Source organism: Lutjanus erythropterus, chromosome 18 (genome assembly GCF_056507025.1).
Source record: "Lutjanus erythropterus isolate fLutEry1 chromosome 18, fLutEry1.hap2, whole genome shotgun sequence".
NCBI classification, from domain to species: Eukaryota; Metazoa; Chordata; class Actinopteri; order Lutjaniformes; family Lutjanidae; genus Lutjanus; species Lutjanus erythropterus.
In genome coordinates, this window is record NC_139334.1 from 4,375,718 (window position 1) to 4,393,449 (window position 17,732).

General features: G+C 38.9%; 1 protein-coding gene across 2 annotated transcripts in view; it reads left to right on the forward strand.

Moving 5' to 3' along the window:
• Nucleotides 1-17,732, forward strand: part of lrfn5a (leucine rich repeat and fibronectin type III domain containing 5a) — a 147,871-nt gene that overhangs the window by 94,128 nt on the left and 36,011 nt on the right. The gene's annotated exons all lie outside the window — the stretch shown is intronic.

The window sequence follows — 17,732 nt, forward strand, 5'->3', positions numbered from 1 at the left end:
TTTCTTAACTTCAGTATTTTTTCTTAAGCACCACAGTGCATTCTTAATATAAAATATTCATGCTGATTACAGCGTCCATCCCTTAAGGTTTGGCTTAGTTTGTTCATAATTGTACTTTCAATCTGTTCCCACATGGACTTAAAACAGCTTGAAATTGTTTGAACACACATACATATTTACAGTACGTAGTATTTTTAGCAAATGCAGAATATGTGGGAAGTCATTTACAGGTCAACACAGACATTCATTACTGCAAATTGTGTATGCCATTTACAGCGCAGTAAGGTAAACAGCATGATGTTGACTTTGATAAATTGCCAATCCAAAGCAAATTTAAGTCTTTGTATATTAACATTGAATTTTCTATAGTTGTTTTTGCTCTGACAAATGGTGGAAAGTAATAGAGATGATATCAATTCTGATTCCTGAATTGCATTTGGCTGACACCAATACCAGTGTGTTTTTTGAAACAAAAAATTACTACAGCTGTATGAGTGTGATATGATTGCTGTCATTGTTGTAGGGTCTGTCTCAGGTTTAAAAATTGGCATACGCTGCTGGGAATGAGCAGAGTCCTGTTTCAGGGCTAATAAATTACATGATATTGGATCAGTGTAGAGACCTGCGTACTTAATGATACCCAGCCCAGCATTTTAGGTTGTGTTTGAGTTATTTCCAATGCTGGCACTGGTATCAAAGAACCCCAGCAAGTAGAACACGCAACACTTTGTCATTGCGAGTAATAACGAAACCACACACAACCACACAAACGTAGGTTTTCCTCTCCAAATGGTCTGCCCAGGATTCTTCGTGATACTATGTCTCAGTTAAAATAACTTGAGGTTTTGTGAGGGTGTGAATGTGTGGGTACAGGTGGATGTCTGCTTCCCTGTGTGTGTGTATGTGTGTGAAAGAGACAGGAAGATACAGTATGGTGAAACAGAATATATTCAGCAGGTTTTGTCTCAGATTGTTTAAATTGAATTGTGTGCATGCATTCCTATCTAGTGTTGTTCCGATACCGGTATCAGTGTCATGACAGGAATCGTATTTTTATAGCGTAATCATGACAGAAGTTATCTCAGGACACTTTTATATAGAGCAGGTCTAAAAAAAAACACCTATTCTCTATCATATTATTTACAGAGACCCAATAGTTCATACCAAGAGGAAGCACTGAGGTGACAGTGGTGAGGAAAAACTTCCATTTAACAGGCAGAAACTTTCAGAGGAAACAGACTCTGTGGTGGGCCGCCATCTGCTGTAACCGCTTTGTGAATACTGAATGGCGAGTCTTTGCACCAATCTGATATCACTATTTTTACAGCATCCTATACGCCATTATTTTATTTTTTTTTACCTGAGCAGGCCCATAAACACAGTGATAGCAATCATATCACATCCATACAGAGTTAGTAGTGTATAACTGTTAAAAATAATAATAATACTTTGATAAAATATATATTTTAATGCACTCAGATCAGTACTCAGTGTCAGCTGCAAACTTGAGGTATTGGATTCTGTATCAGGAGGGGAAAAATGGTGTCGGAAGATCTTTATTTCTATCTGTATGTATGAGTAAATAAAAAACCCTAAATCTGCCTAGTGCTTTCCCTAGTGTAAATGTCTGCGAGAATAAAGTGTATTTTTAACGACAGAGTAGATTAATGGGTTGTTTTTTTTTTGCATAGAAACGTATCTCACCCTCTTCTTTGTGCCTCCGGCAGGGGAATGTATCCATGCGCTGTGGCAGTTTGGATGGCAGGGTGAAATAAATGGTGTCATTTTATTAACATCAAACACAACTATGCCTCTTAGAGGATGAGAACATACCACGGCAGAGGAGCTCTGCATTTCTGCCTCTAAGAAAGCCCTCATTGTGTTTCACATTTTGAGACGCTTCATCCTGCGGTAGATGCTGAAGAAGAAAAAGAAAAGAAAAGCTTTGGCTCATTCGGTGTCTGCACCGTACACCAACACCTCTTAAAGCATTTTTCGCACCTTTTTTGGTTTGCGGCAGTCATTTTAACCCTGGAGTGGTTTGTTTGGGTGTACGAGAGCTCCGTGATTACAGTGAGACCTTGCTGAGAGGCTGGTTTGTCAGAACATTTCCTAGCAAACCTTGGAGCTTTGTTTGGATTGAAAGTGTGATCCACTGCAGCTAGTGAAAACACTGAGAATAATGGCTTAAATAAGCTGTGAACTATTAGTTAATGACACACTCCTTGATTTTGTTATAGCGCCTAATAGCGCCTGTAAATCCCAATAATTCCTCCCCTGTTGTTTTGAAACTCAATTATGCACAATATTTACTTGGCTGTGAAGGTGGGCTTGATTCTCATTTTACTGCTGGCAAATTTTACCACTGGAGTGTCTTTCTGTCTGTGTTTTTAGCCAACGGATATGTTCCTCTGACAGTACCAACGATTGCTTTCACAAAACACACTGAGTCAGAGTGTGTGTGTGTGTGAGTGTGTCTGTGTGTGTGACAGCTTAGATTTAAAAATTTAGCAGGAACTCTTTCAATTCCTTCTTCTCCAGGTCTTTTTCTTTTTGCATGAACCAACGTTAGATAACCTATTAGATTTTCCTCAAGTTTAGGTGTGCAACAAACGATTGTTTTAATTTCATTAATGTTGATCATTTTCTCAATCTAATTGATCAGTTATTTGGTACATGAAATGTCATAAAATAGGGGCAAATGTTGATCACTGTTTTCGAAATCCCAAGGCAGTGCCCTTAAATGTAAGTAAAGTTTAAAGTTTAATGTCAGAGGACAAATGAAATACTCACATTTGAGAAGATGAAATCAGAGAAAAAAGTTGATGATTAATAATTGACAACCAAATGATTGTTCCATCCCCTCTGAAGTGTTGAGGTGAAATGATTATCGTTTTCAAGATAAACCACAATAAAATTCCTGCCAACTAGTCTCACTGTTTCAAACTTTAATTATTGTGCTTACCATGTTTGATTATTGCACTTGGAAAAACTTGCAACGTGAGTTTGTTTTGCATTAATGAAAACACTGACATTGCATAGGACATGATGCCATTTCGAATAATTTCAAAGTTTTATTTGAAAGTTGGTGAAATGATGTCAGTTTGTGTAAAAGTACTTTAATCTTTACTCAAATTGAGACTTTTTCAATTCAAGGCGACCCCCAACCCTTAGCAGAAAAAGCAGGTATCAACAATAACTGGATGAAAATGGAGTGGACCTGTTTTCACTACAATTCACCTCTTTCCATCGACCTTAGATGCTTTCACACTGCCTCTATGTTTTGGTACACTTTCTATCTGAAAGGCTCATAGTCTTCAGTTTCTTTTTGTTTGCATGTTGCTGCTGAGAGCACAGGTGGTGTTCTTCAAACACATGCTAACTGCCAAAACCCAAACCGGCTTTAGGAGAGTTCTGCATTTCAAAAGGGATTCAGTGGTCTCATGTAGCAATGGCTAGACCTGTGACGAATGCTTCTTTTATGCAACTGTTTTTGTGCCACCAGCTAAAACATGGATTCCCAACAGACACAAAGCCTGTTAACCCCAAGACAGCATTGCAGAGGATCACTGCGCTGCCCTAGAGCTGTAGTCCTCCTTCTGGTAGCTATACATTAAACATGCTACAGCTGTATGCATTTAAGTACTGTGACTGTATATGGAGCATTACAGCCTGGATTTTTACTGGGTGTACTGATCAAGCACAGCATGAGAAGATTTATCTGAATACATTTCACTTTCAATCCACTTTATTTATTAATGTATTTATGGTGTGTCAATATTTGCTGACTACCATGTAGTCTAGTTAATGATGTGAATAATTAGCAAGCAAGCACAGTTCTTGAGGTGCTGAAAGGACACCGGCCAGGCAAATTGTCCTCACAATTTTGTCAGAAAGTTATTGAATAAAAATAATTTTCAAGCTGTTGAAATTCCAGCTGGGGTCATGCAACACAGCTTTGTACATTCATACAAATTGGAAGTGTATTTTTTTTAAGATGGCCTTCAAGAAAATGTAAAAGAAGACTTTCGATTTCCATGGAACTCTGTAGCCTAGCTAGTGGCCCCATGAGGCTGTACTCATGCACAGTGGTTCTTATTAATAAAAACAGCTAAAATACATTCTAACACCAGCAACACCTCACAATGACAAGCAGGTAATGATGGTAACATTGTCTAAATAACACAGGTTGAAAATCAGCCAGGTTGGTACATTCTTGCTGTTCTGTAGGGGTCAGATTGGCACATACAGGTGAGCCAGCCAGGAGTGTGTTGAGTTGTTGAGGTGCAAGATGACAATTGCCTGGATCAGGTGAGGAACAGGCATATCTTACTGATGTGGAGAATGGATCTGCTGGATTGTACTGTTGCTGCGATGTTGGCAGCAAAAGACAGCTGGTCATCTAGTGTCTTTCTGTCCAAACCTGTGACATCACTGAGTTGTCCGTGGTAATAGAAAGGACATAGACAGGAAATATCTTCCCTATGGAAGGCAGGAAGAGGAAGTTAGTCTTGTCAGGTTTTAGCTTTAGGTGGTGTGCAGACATCCACTGCAGATATCAGTCAGACATGCAGAGATTTGTGCTACCACCTGGGTTTCAAACCAGGGAAAAGACAGGATTAGTTGAGCTGCTAGCATGGCAAAAAAGTACTTTGCATTAATTATTACCTTGCACTGTGACTATGACATACACTCTTCTCTCAGCACTGAAGTATAGCTTGAATGGTGTCATGCAATGAAATACCATCGTGCTCTACATTTTACCCTGAGCCAATGATGAATGGACCGCTTTATATTCTAAAAGACGGCTTATGTATTTTAATGTTCCCAACAGTCCTTGATCCCTCATAAAACAATGAACTGAAAAATTATTTCACATCAGACACTCTTCAGCATCGCTCATGTATGTGCATGTACGCACATGTAGGGATAGTGACGGCATTGTTATGGCATGGACATTGTCTTGTAAACATGATAACTGATAGCCAGTGATGATGCAATCTGGCGTGCTTTGAAAAATATTGCTGTGATGTATTATAATGGTGCGGAAATAGCATTGCAGACCAGATATTACACAGCATCCTCATGAATCTGGCTCTTAAAGTACCACTGTTAGGCTCTCACTGCCAACATATCCTATTACACATCTTCCTCTCTCTTTCTCTTTTTTCTTTCCTTCCCAGTCATACACATAATGCTTATGAGTGTGTTTGAGAATCAGATCTAAAATCAATAAGTGTTGCATGTGTGTCTTGATATACAGTACATCTGTATTATTCTGTGTGTGTGTGTGTGTGTGTGTGTGTGTATGTAGACATGTACTAGTATTTGTGTGCAAGGCTTTAGGCATGTGTGTGTGTGTTCTTCCATTCCACCACTATCAGACTGACCTTGGCGGTGATCGTCTCATATTCCTGGCAGCTCATGTACTCCTATACATCATCCAGCCGGCTCTATCTGCCTTTCATTGGTTTGATTTCATCCATTAAGTCCAATTTGATCATGACGGGGACCACAGCGGTGGTTGGGAGAGGCAGGTTAAAGAAGGATTTCTCAGCCTCGACGTGATGAAAACATGCAAAATGACTCGCGAGTCAATATGAGCAAAGTGGATGGATTGGAATCGACTATTCGCTAAACCCCTCCCCTGAACAGCAATTGTTCTGTTAAGAGGCACAGGAGGTCTGTGGAGCTTTGGATTTCTCCACATGTTGAAGCAGCGTGGATGGAGCTGTAGTAAGAGGTATACTGCACATTTAGTTTGAGCTTGGAAGGAGTTTTTTTTTCCAACATTTCCTAAACCAAAATACATAGCAGAAAAGGTAAAAGGAACGAATTAAAGATCCAGTGTGTAGGATTTAGTGAGCAGTGAGCCTGCAGATTGCAAACACGTCGGCTCAGTATCCCTTGCCAAATGTGTAAGAGAACCTGCGGTGGCCACAAAAACCCATATTCAGAGCCAGTGTTTGGTTCCTTCATTCTAGGCTACTATAGAAACATGGTGGTGCAATGGCAGCCTAAATGGAAGAGGACCTGCACTCTCTGTAGATATAAAGGTCTTATTCTTAGGTGACAAAAACATATCAATTCCTTTCAGGTGATTGTACCAAAAATTGCTATTATGTTCGTTTTCTGCTGTATTCTGCCAAAAAAAAAAAAAAAAAAACTGTAAATCTTTGAAAGATGAGATTTGTCTGCTGCAATTGTTAGCCAGCAGCAAGCACAGCGCAGTTGGGTTAAATCAAAACTCCACTGTTCTCCACTAGCACGAACACTGTGTAGTATATTCCCTGGTGTGGAAGACAATTCTGGATGCTTTATCATTTAAGTCAACGTTAATAGCTCTGCACTGCTGTTTATTGCATTTGGGGATGTTTACACTGCAGGTACCCCATTACCCAAGATATATAGTGTACCTGAAATAACTGAGAAGTATGTAAGCTAATCAGCCAAACAGGGTTATGTTAGGAAACAATAAAAACATGATCTTTCTTGTGAGGATGTGGAACTTTCTGCCTGAAACGTGCAGCTTTAGCCCCAGTCTTTATGTATGATATGATGTATGTAGCCATGAAGTGATTTTTTAAGTCTCCTTTTAGAATAAAAATATAATAAAAACAGCTGGGAACATTAAAAAGTCAGCTGAATTTAATGTTTTAAACCAACTGATATAGCCAACTTGTGCTTAATTAGCTTGTTAGCAACAACGGATAAAATCTGCCAGCAAGGTCAGTGGTTGCTACAGATGAGAAACCGGCTTTTGTCTGAACTCAAAGACTCATTAGCGTTGTTTACATGGACCTTAATATTCCCCAATAATTAGAAGAATAGTCCATTTTAAAATAAAACTGACTGATCTGATCCAGCTGGATCAGGAGGATTTTTCAGTTGGGTTGAGAGGGGTCATGTAACCACTCATAGTTCTTGTTTAGGAGTAAGAGATTAAGTAAGTTAGTAAGCATCGAACACTTATTCCAAACAGTTCTCTCTGGTAGGAATAAATATATTCTCTCTGTGCATGTTTGCCTCGCTTTGAGCAAGTGATGTGTCACAAACAAGTTTCTGGTAGAGACAGAAAAGTAGCAAAATAGAGCTGGGCAGATGCAATTTTTCTGTTAGGAGCCTTCGAAGATTTAAAGACACTAATATTCTTCCCAGTATAGGATGCGGGTCCACCTTGAAAATTCCTGGACTGGAACACTTCCTCTGGCAGTTGGAAAACTGGAACTTCTTTTTTTCCTTATATTTCTGTCAGATTAGACACCTCATAGCTGGCAGAACCAGTTTGCATGCTTTTAGACATGTATACATTTAGTTGGAATTTCTAATCAAAATGTTGTCAATCAGATTAGCTCCTATACAACATCATCCAGTCAGCTCTATCTGAAACATACTTACATTTAAATGTAGCTATGTTTCAAAAATTGATAAGAATTTGTGTTATCATAGTTAAATCCATATTTTTGGTCCGTTTGTTTATTAAAAAAAATATTATTTCCCTGACTTTCCTTTTGTGTATGTTCATATTCTGTTTTGAATGCAAAGCACCCATTCTGACAAGAGTCTTTGTTTGATTGGAATTCCTTTTACTCGTCTTCCTGTGTGTGTTTGTTTGTCTGTATTGGTGGTTGGTTGCTTAAGTGCTCATATAGGCGCATTCAGGGCTTCTGGAGCTTGCCTGCATGTGTATGGTGTGTGTGTGTGTGTGTTTGGCCTTGCTCAGTGCAGCGTTCTCAAAGTGCCTTAATTGAATAAGGAGTAATTGTGATGTATTTAGGCAGCTGCTGACCCCTGTTGTTCGAGTGGGTAAAGCCATTAGCTTAAGCATAAGGTTTACTCCAGTGGACACAGAAAAAAAACAAAGCCAAAGAGTGGAAGCGAGAGGACAGGAAGGTAGTGGGTTAGTTAAGTGGCTTGGGCATTGGTGCTTTTTTGTTATGCATTAGATGCTGGTACAAACAACCAAGGTACAAGCTTGAAGGCAGAGAAGCCCATGTAAACTATTAATTCGCTCGAGAAATGAAAAACAGGAGCTAAAAGGTTGTCCAGCGGCAACAGTAATATACTTTAATCTACTCCATGCTTCAAATTAAAATCTGTGGGCAGAGTGTACAAAACATAAGGACTAAATTCATAGTGAGGGTTGTCGTAGGCAACTGGACTTGATAGAGTTCTTGAAGACGTTTCGCTCTCTATCGAGTCCAGTTGCCTGTGACAACCCTTGCTACGCATACCATGACCTGGACGATTGAGAATCTTCACAAACATCAGGACTAAATGTACTTTAATTTGATTGTCTGGAATCTATCTGCAACGTGAGCTGTATTCCAAGTGCATCTTCTGTCAATACCGAGGTGCAGTAAAGGATAAAATGAATGCAAATGTAAGATTTTTGGTTAATAGTGTCCCAAATGCTTTGTATTTTCACCACAAGCACACTCGATATGCAATTTTAAAGGCCTCTCAGAAATTGTGTGACCTTATAAATTACACACATCATGAATGTAAAATAATGTCATAAATATTTTTTTGTTGATAATAAAACAGATGAAAGCACAAGGTTCATTTAGGAGCTTCTGTGGAGCTTTCAGTCAATTCACATGAGATCGCCTAGTTTCTATGTGGAGTTTATGGAGACAACTTTAGCAGCAACTAAACTGTTCTCATGGTGTGATTTTTTTCTCAATCACTGTTTCCAAGGTCGACCAGAAGAATGCAGCCAATAGAGTGCAGATTTCTGCCAGGCGACCTGAAAAGAATACTTGGATGTAACCCTTTTGTAAACCATTTGCTGTTCATTCTTGAGTCCCAGTGGAGACTTGTTCCAAATTTGAAGAAATGTTTTGTAAGGTTACGCTGACCTTTGACATACCAAATTCAAAGCAGTTCATCCTTCTGTCGAAGTGGACATTTGTGCCAAGTGTGAAGACATTCCTTCAAGGCGTTCTTAAGATATCATGTTCACAAGAATGGGATGGACATGGGGTCACAGTAACCTTGACCTTTGACTTTTGATGACCCCATTGAATAGGATGACCCAAAAACGTAACGCAATAACACATAATGCAATTGTTTACAAAAACTGGGAATCACAGAGGTCTTTCAGCACACAGTCAGGGATGTTCACAACATATTCCCATTGGTCATGCATGCACACACACACACACACACACACAAGCAAGCGATTTCATGGTCCCTTCCAGGCTTACACTTGGTGGAGATGTTAATAATCAAATTTGAACCTCAGCTTTTATGCATAACATGGACCAGTGCATGGTATGGTTCAACTCAGCTCACATTTGGTACCAGTTACTTTTCTAGATTTCTAGTTCTCCACTGCAGATATCACCCTCTTAATGTAGCTGAGGTTCTTAGCTTAGCTTAGCTGTGTGAAACTCAGTGATGATCTTCAATGCGACAAAAACGCAGGTTAACAAAGGGATGGTTGTTTGTCACAGCAAGGAGACATGCTTTCTTTCAGAAAAGGCTGAATGCAACAAGACAAAATACTGCTGATAAAAAACAGGAGAGCTGGGAAATCCTACATCAGTGTGCAGATGATGAGACAACTCTTGTTGCTCCGTGTCACCTAAGATACATGTACATGTATCTGCAATAACACATATCATCAACCAGGCTGCATGATGTGGGAAAAAAAAAAAAAAAAAAAAACTATTTACATTGTTTGGACAGTAACAGTCACAGTTGATAGGAATGCCCATGTTTCATTTTAAATTAACTTACAAAAAAAACTATTAACATAATAATGTTGTGACATTTGTTGAGTTTTATATCAAACAAACATGTTTATTCCACCTAGAGAAAAGATCTGTAGGCCAGGGCATTTCTGCAGCTCTACAGTACTTCATTGTGCTGTTCTATCACATCTTTTGCACTTGGCCATCTTACAGTTTTGATAATATTCCAACTAATTGTGAAGCTCTACCATCAACAATCCTACACTATATAATGTAACATCAAAGTCTACATTATCTTAATCTTTTCATGCTATAATAGGTTACTGAAATACAACAGAGCAAATGCTCCATGTCAAATGAAATGGCAGAGAAATGCATCAGAATAATCTCCTATTCCTATACTTTGCCGCAGCCAGCAGGAATCTAGCAAATGAAGGACAAATCTGCATAAGCTTCTGTATTTGCACCACCGACCTAATATCTGTACATTAATCTAAAACATGCTGTCGGAGAGACTGTTATGAAATCTAGCGACTGTAATGATCTAATTCTCTATGTCACTTTTGGAGGCTGTAGGTTTGTGTGGATGTCGGAGCTGTTAGAATAGCATGTTGCAGTAAACAACATTACTCTTTTCGACAAGAGACCAGCGCTCTGAGACTGTTGGAGAACACTTCAACGTATGAAGTGTTTCCCTAACTCTGACATGACTAATCTATTTTAGCAACACAAGTACTATAGTAAACTACCTGACACTCCTCAACAAAGAGCTCTGCAAAACACTGGATGACACTTTAGGATGACAGAGTTGCTTCCTGCTTTTAATGTCACATCCTCTCACTATCACTACTACTATCACTTTGTGTTCTGGCTGGACTTGTGCCAACTTTTAGAAGGTAACTGAAGACTTTCCAAGCTTTATGATGGTGACGGTGACACAAGTTTTACATGTTTTCTGTAGCTGTAGCAGTCCATCAAATCAAGATCTCACACATCATGTTTACACATTTCCACAAAATTTGCGCTGAAACTCTTGTATGTTAGGAAACTTTGGATTCTGCACTAGACTTTTAAGTACATGTCTGGGTTTGAGCAAAATCTGGTGGCACAGCATGAGTTTGTAATCACTGGACCCACCAGTTGGCTGCTGCCTGTTAACTAGTTCATTAGCCACTCAGGCATCATGGAGCTTCGTCACTTAGCATCTGAATAGCTTTGCTGCAGTTTATCACAGTTTTAGCTAAACCAGAATGCGCAAGGGGATAAAACACAGTTTTGTGCAAAATTGGGTTTTGTGCAGAGTTGGAAAGCCAAGAGACAACCTTTGGCACTGAAAAAAGAAGCCATCTTGGAAATGCCCCTAACTGCAGTTCCTCAAATGGCCACCTGAGGCTGGCTTCAAAAGTTAATCCCTGAAATGCTCAACCTTAGAGCAGAAATAAATATATTTACAGACTGATATAAAAACCAGGTTTGGCATCAGTAGCTAATTTCCCCATTCATGACAATACGAGAGTGAATTTTTATATAAGTCACCTGTTTAAGTTATATTAAAGCTCAAAGATATGCATGAATAAGGGCACACCCACTTTGAGTGGCAGGTTACTGCTGTCACAGATGGCTAGCCACGAGGTAGCAGCTTCAATCAACCACTCATGCTCTGTGTGTTTGCCCATTGTTACGGATTACATTACAGACACTGTCCATATTTCATATATTGTCTATGGTCAAAACAAAACAGAATTCAGTTGAAATGCTGTTAAATTGCAGCTAAACCTGATGCATAATTACCTTACCGTTTATTCAGAAAAAACACCATAAAATAGCATACATTTTTTCTCCTTTATCTCCATGATTTCTCTTTTTTTGTTAATAAATGGACCTGAGGCAAATTATATGTAACTAGACAATTATATCAATATGACACTTATGTAAGTGTTGCTTTCATAAAATCATACACAATGAAAACCAAATACTGAGCTGCAGAAATCTGTCCTTACAATAAAGTTTAACAGCCCCCACAGATTTGGATTACAGATGTACATAATTCATGGAAAACATAGGCTTGAACAAACAAAATGAGCTTACTGAATTTCTTATAATTTGTGGTTTGCTCTAAAATGTATTATCTTAAATGTATCGCTGGCTGAACGGATGTGCATTATGTGTGAAGAAGCTGATCAGGAGCAACAACAGTCTAAGAAATCTTCAATCACGGCTCCTTGGCAGCTTCAAAAGCATTTGAATGTGTGAGTACTTCCAAGCCATCGCTTTTAACTGCCAAGTCGTTCCGCTGGTTATCCCCATGAGATTTCAATGCAGCCGTAAGATGAGTACACGGAGCGTGCATGGGGAGAATCCATTCAACCTGTCCGCAGAGCCAGTTGTTCATCAGTTTGCAAGCCAGGAGTGAAACTGGCTCCATGGAGGACCTTCGGGGAACTGAGGCGTCAGCGTGGACGGCTTTCAAAGACGTGGATAAAACAGGCTGCACACATGTGTGGAACAGAATCGTATTTTACACACCACTACAAACAGAGCTTAATTTGTCTTCCTTGCCCATAATCCCTTTGGTTAATTCACCATTCCATTTGATCCCAGTGGCCTTACATGTCACCTCAAGCTACACCGAGTCAGTATTTCATGTGTTTTTAAGGAGAGGGGTCTGCATGAAATTGAGCTCTACTCTGGTATAATCTTTTTTTCCATATGTGTATGACCAGTGGCGTGTAGCTTTAATCCATTCCTTCCTTTCTTCTTTTCTTCTTAGTTCTTTTTTTTCTATCCCAAAGACCCCTTACAGTATAGAAAAATATACTAGGGACCCATCATGTAATTTGATATAACCTATTTTTTTCACACTTATATTTAAAGGCATAACATGCAACATTTTCCTTTAAAAAAATTCCACCTTTTGTGAAACAGCAAAGAAATGTATTAGATGTATAAATATTTTATTAGACATGTATCAAGAATATTTGCACCATGTCAATACAGAATATCCATACACACATGTAAGGGCAATAACAAATTCTATCTTCAAAAAATACATATAACATGAAATCTTAAACAGGCTAATAAAAATATAAAAAGAGCAAATTATATAGCTGGTCGGGGTGTCACAGTTTTTCAAATCCAAAATGAGATTTAACTTGATTTGATTTTAAGGTCATGATTCAATTCCATTTTTTAATCAATTTTCTCTTTGAAGTGAATCATTCAATTAAACCAATCAGTAATTAATCGATATTATGGAAATGGCAGCAATTGCACCTCATTTGACATCATTTTTTTTGTCTGGGATTTGTTTAAATAGGAAACTTGGCATTAAACTGAAATTTAGAAAAACTAAAAATTAGGGGAAAAAAAAGAAATGTGTGTGTTTTGTTTTGTTAGTGTTAAGGAAATTTTTGCACCCTAGCTGATTTTGATCAATTTTGTATTTAGTATTGATATTGTGACCCCCACCTAACTACCTAGAACTTTAATATGATAATGTCTATGAAATTGTTTGTGTAAATGAATGATTCTGAAAACTTTTCTCAGGGCCCCCTGGCAGATTGCCAAGGAGCCCTGGAGGTCCCCGCACCCCTACTTGAGAACCACTGTTGTATACGGTTTGCATGTCACATTTGAGCGTGACAGCCTGATGCCGGCGTCATCTATCCTATCGTCTCTTCTCGCTAAATGAAATCCGTCCCTCTCCCCCCTTTTTCTTCTCCTTTCACAGCTCAGCACTCATTTTAATTAGCTCGCTCTCTGATCTCTCCTTCTTCCTCTCCCTCTCTGATAATTCTCCCTCGTTTCCTTTCCATTTCTCTGTCTCTCTCACTCATTCGCTCTCATTACAGTCATTTCTCAGTGTAATTAATGAGCTGATATCTGCTTTCGTGTCACAAGGGTCATGAGCTTTCTCCGTCTCTCCCTCTCTCTCTCTCTCTCTTCGCGTAGTGCCAGTGCACGAATCATCCGGCGCTCTATTTAGCCGCCGCTCTGTCCTTCTGCTCTTCTGTCTCGGCACTCAGATAGAGAAGGAAAGAAAAACAGAGATTGTATGACCTCCGACTTCGCGGCAGATTTCAGCTCAGTAATTATACTGAGGAATGAAAGAGATATGCAGAGAGAGAGGAACACGCAACTAGGCGAGAGGAAGGTGAATGGCTTCATAGTCCTGGGTAGTGATTTGATATAATATGAATATGTAGCACTTAAATCAACCTGCAGCGGAGTTTTATCACTCCAACTCCATTCAGATAGCAACAGGGAAAGTGTCAATTACTGAAACGGATACTAAAGCGCCGTTCCCGAGCCTCGTCCTTCCAGCAGTCATTGTCCCATGTTGCAAAGACGACACCCATCATAACATGAAACCGAGACAGCGACTAGATCAGGTTTTCTGGTGTGCAGCTTCAGGTCCAGCATTGAAGGATAAGGATGGTGATATTCTATATTTTATTCTTCTCACTCAAACAAATCCCCCAAACTAACTCTACATTTATTGCAATGATGAGTCTGTGCATTCAAAGCCTGATAGAGCCTTATTCCTCTCTACCTCTATTGTTGTCTCAAATCTATTCAGAGTTCTTTTGGACATTGAAATTCCTTGAAACACCTTAATTCTAAAGCAATATTATGGGCCCTATCTTACGCTGATCCAAAGTGCAAGTGGAAACTGCAAGGTGGAATTGATTTAATTTATTCAAGGTGTATCCAAGTCCAATTTTGCCGTCTTGCACCAGGGGCACAGGGGTATCCTGGCCCGCCCTGCACCTTGCACCAGCAGCACACAGCAGGATACACCTCTCAGCTGTGCCCAAGTGCCCTGATTAATTCATGGTGGGTTTAAGCTGAACATGCAATGAAGCAATCAAAAAGTCAGCTCTCGTCATCTTTAAGAAGCAGGTGCACCAGGAGTACAAGCAGTGGCAGCATGGGGGGGGGGTATATAGTGTTGGGGGTTTCAGGTCCGCACAAATAAGCCTGAACACAGAAATCGTCAACAACAGTCTACCGGTGTGACTCTGCAATTCAGTAATAAATAGTCGTCAGTCTTTTCGCGTGTTTTCATCAACTACGTTCTAACATGTATAATGTGTTTAGGAGAAAAATTCTTCTTCTTCTTCTTTTCCTTTACACTGACTTTAAACTTTAAATAAAAAAAAAATTTTCACCATTTTCTGACACTTTATTGACAACTATTATTCAACGAACAACAATTAATAGAAAAAATAATCAACAGCTCAATCGACAATGAAAAATCAATGGTGGCAGCACTAGATGTGGTTTCAATCACAGTTGCATTTTAAAATTGCATTGTATTTTGTTAATAATAACAAATAAAAATAATAATAAAATGACAGAAGGGCATGTTTAACATGAGCAGTGAGAGCTATGAGTCCAGGCCACAGTCCATGTCTGGGAAGTGCAGTGCAGAAAAGACACAATAATAATTTCACGCCACAGATGGAGGCAAAACTGAACAAAAAAAAGCGTTCTGATGTTAACACCTAAACTGTGTGCTTCTTAGTGAGGGGGGATCACAGCTCTCTGATGAGGGCCATTTGTTAGTGTGACTTGTCAGTTGCCATTTTATTACAGTATTAAATTAATTCACTACATGAACAACTTTGAAAATATTGCTTTCTCCGCTATTCATATTTTTATGTTGAAGTGAATTTTCATTCTCATTTATCCAACTCATTTGTCACTTGTCTGCTTCTTTGTATGTGTCATTAGGTCTAACGTAAAAAACATTCCAATATTGATATTCTTATACATGAATACACACTTTTTTTTGCTATGATACCTCAAAAGTGGTTAACACTGTGACAAAGACATGTACTGGATGCAAGATATTTTACAGCTTAACAGTAAATTTTAAACTTTTTAATTACTATGAATTAAAAACACTGGTGTAGTATGTCAACCAGGAACAGGAGAAAGGACCCGAATGCTGACTGCAGCAGGAGTGGTTGACTTTTAACTTTTAAACTTTTAATTGAAAACCAAACACAAAAAACTTAGAGATGGCAAAGGTGACTCAAAGGCAACCAAAAACCAAACCAACACAGACAAACCAACAAGTATGAACCAGCAACTAAGGAGGAGTGGGAGGACAAGACACAGATGAGGACAGTCAAGAACAGGTGAAAATAATCAATGATCAAAAACAGCGAGAAAACAGACAAAGACAGGAAGTAAAAACAACAAAGACACACATGGGAAGATGTACCAAAATAAAACAGGAAGTGACCGTGAAAAACCCAAACCATAACACAAATAGAGCAAAAAATATGTATGTATTTAACCTAAATTAAAAAAAAAAAGGATCAAATGTAAACAGAGTGCTGTGACATCGCTGTCACAGGCAATATCAGTTGACCGATTTATGTCAGGCTCTAACTCTATTGGATGTAACGTTGCCAAAAACGGTTTCATTTATAAGGCTCCTAATTAGCTGCAGTAATGGGGAACATTACAGTACATACTCACAAAAAAAACCAACAAAAAACATCCCCCCACCACAACAGCAACAACGACAACAATACAACACAAAAACAACACAAACCAGAACCAATCGCTAATCATCAAAATCAAAAAACAAAAGATTTCTACGTAAATACAGGACAAATCAAAATGGGCTTACAGGAAGGCCTCCAGGTGCTCCAGGTATCTATTAGAGCTTCCATCATTCGACAGCATCATTTCATTACAGCAATACAATAACCAAAATACCCTTTAACATGTCTGTCAGCTGTAAATCAGTAGATGAGGAGAGCTGTTTAGTCACGAGATGTTTTAGTAATATTTTAAAGCGATCTTCACTGTTTTCCTGGATGATGGAGAGTTCCATGTAGTCGTAGCTCTGTACATTGTATTGTTCTTCAACAGACCAGTCTTGATATGAATATCATAGTATAGTTCATCACAGTCCAGTACAGTACTAAGACTTTTTTATTGCAGTATCACAATGTTTGGTATATAGTTACATACCTACATCTCTACTAGCAGTAATAAGTGATTTTTTTTTTTTTTTTTTACCATAAATAAAATCTTTAATTACAGCTTAATTAATTTTAAAATTCTGAATAGTGTCTGGCTGCGCTGTTCTTTCCTGACAAAATTAAAATTAAATTAGTCACCGAGTTTTCAAGCAAAATCTTTTCATTACTTTTTTTTAATGCGATAAAGTGTGAGAAAAACCTCAACCGCTGGTTCACCCTCATACAGCCTGTGTTGGGTGTGTGTTATGAAATGTATGTATAGAGAGAGAGAGTGTGTGTGTGTGTGTGTGTGTGTGTGTGTGTGTGTGTGTGTGTGTGTCTGTGTGTCTGTGTGTCTGTGTGTGTGTGTTTGCACTGTGATCCTTTTAATCCTGATTCTCCCATGTCCTTCAAACCCCAATCAAGGTTGTCATTAATGAGCATTTTCTCTCTCCCTGCCTCACCCTGCTCCGTCTCTCTCTCTCTCTAAACCTTTCCTAATTAACGACAAGCACTGCTGCTTACTAATGATGACTGGACGTGTGTTTGTGTGTGTGTGTGTGTGTGTGTGTGTGTGTGTGTGCGTGTCCATGCATGTGCATACATAGCATAACACTTCTGCGCTATAAATGACTAATAAATATCTCCTCCGGTTTGATTAACGATGCCTAAAAGTTGGTGGTGACTCAGCTCAAGAGGCCTTGGGGTTCATCTAGTCATATGTAGTCATTAAGATTTTTAACTTCATCAAGAATCAGATTCACTGCAGCAGCCAAGTGTGGCATATGTTCAGGGGTTATTCATTGATGTGCACAAATACTAACACATTACACTGACAACAGGCCCTTGTAACAAGACATCCTTCACTGAACTGCACTTAAATATATACACTCAGCTGTCCATATAGCTCTCTGCATTCAGAGTGGCTCACAATTGAGTTGATACAGAAGTAAGTGCAGTGGGTGATAAGTAGTCTGTTAGTCCAGCGTAGCATGAGGAAATGATACTGAATAGAACAATGTGAAGCACACAGGTTGTTCCTTGCATTGTA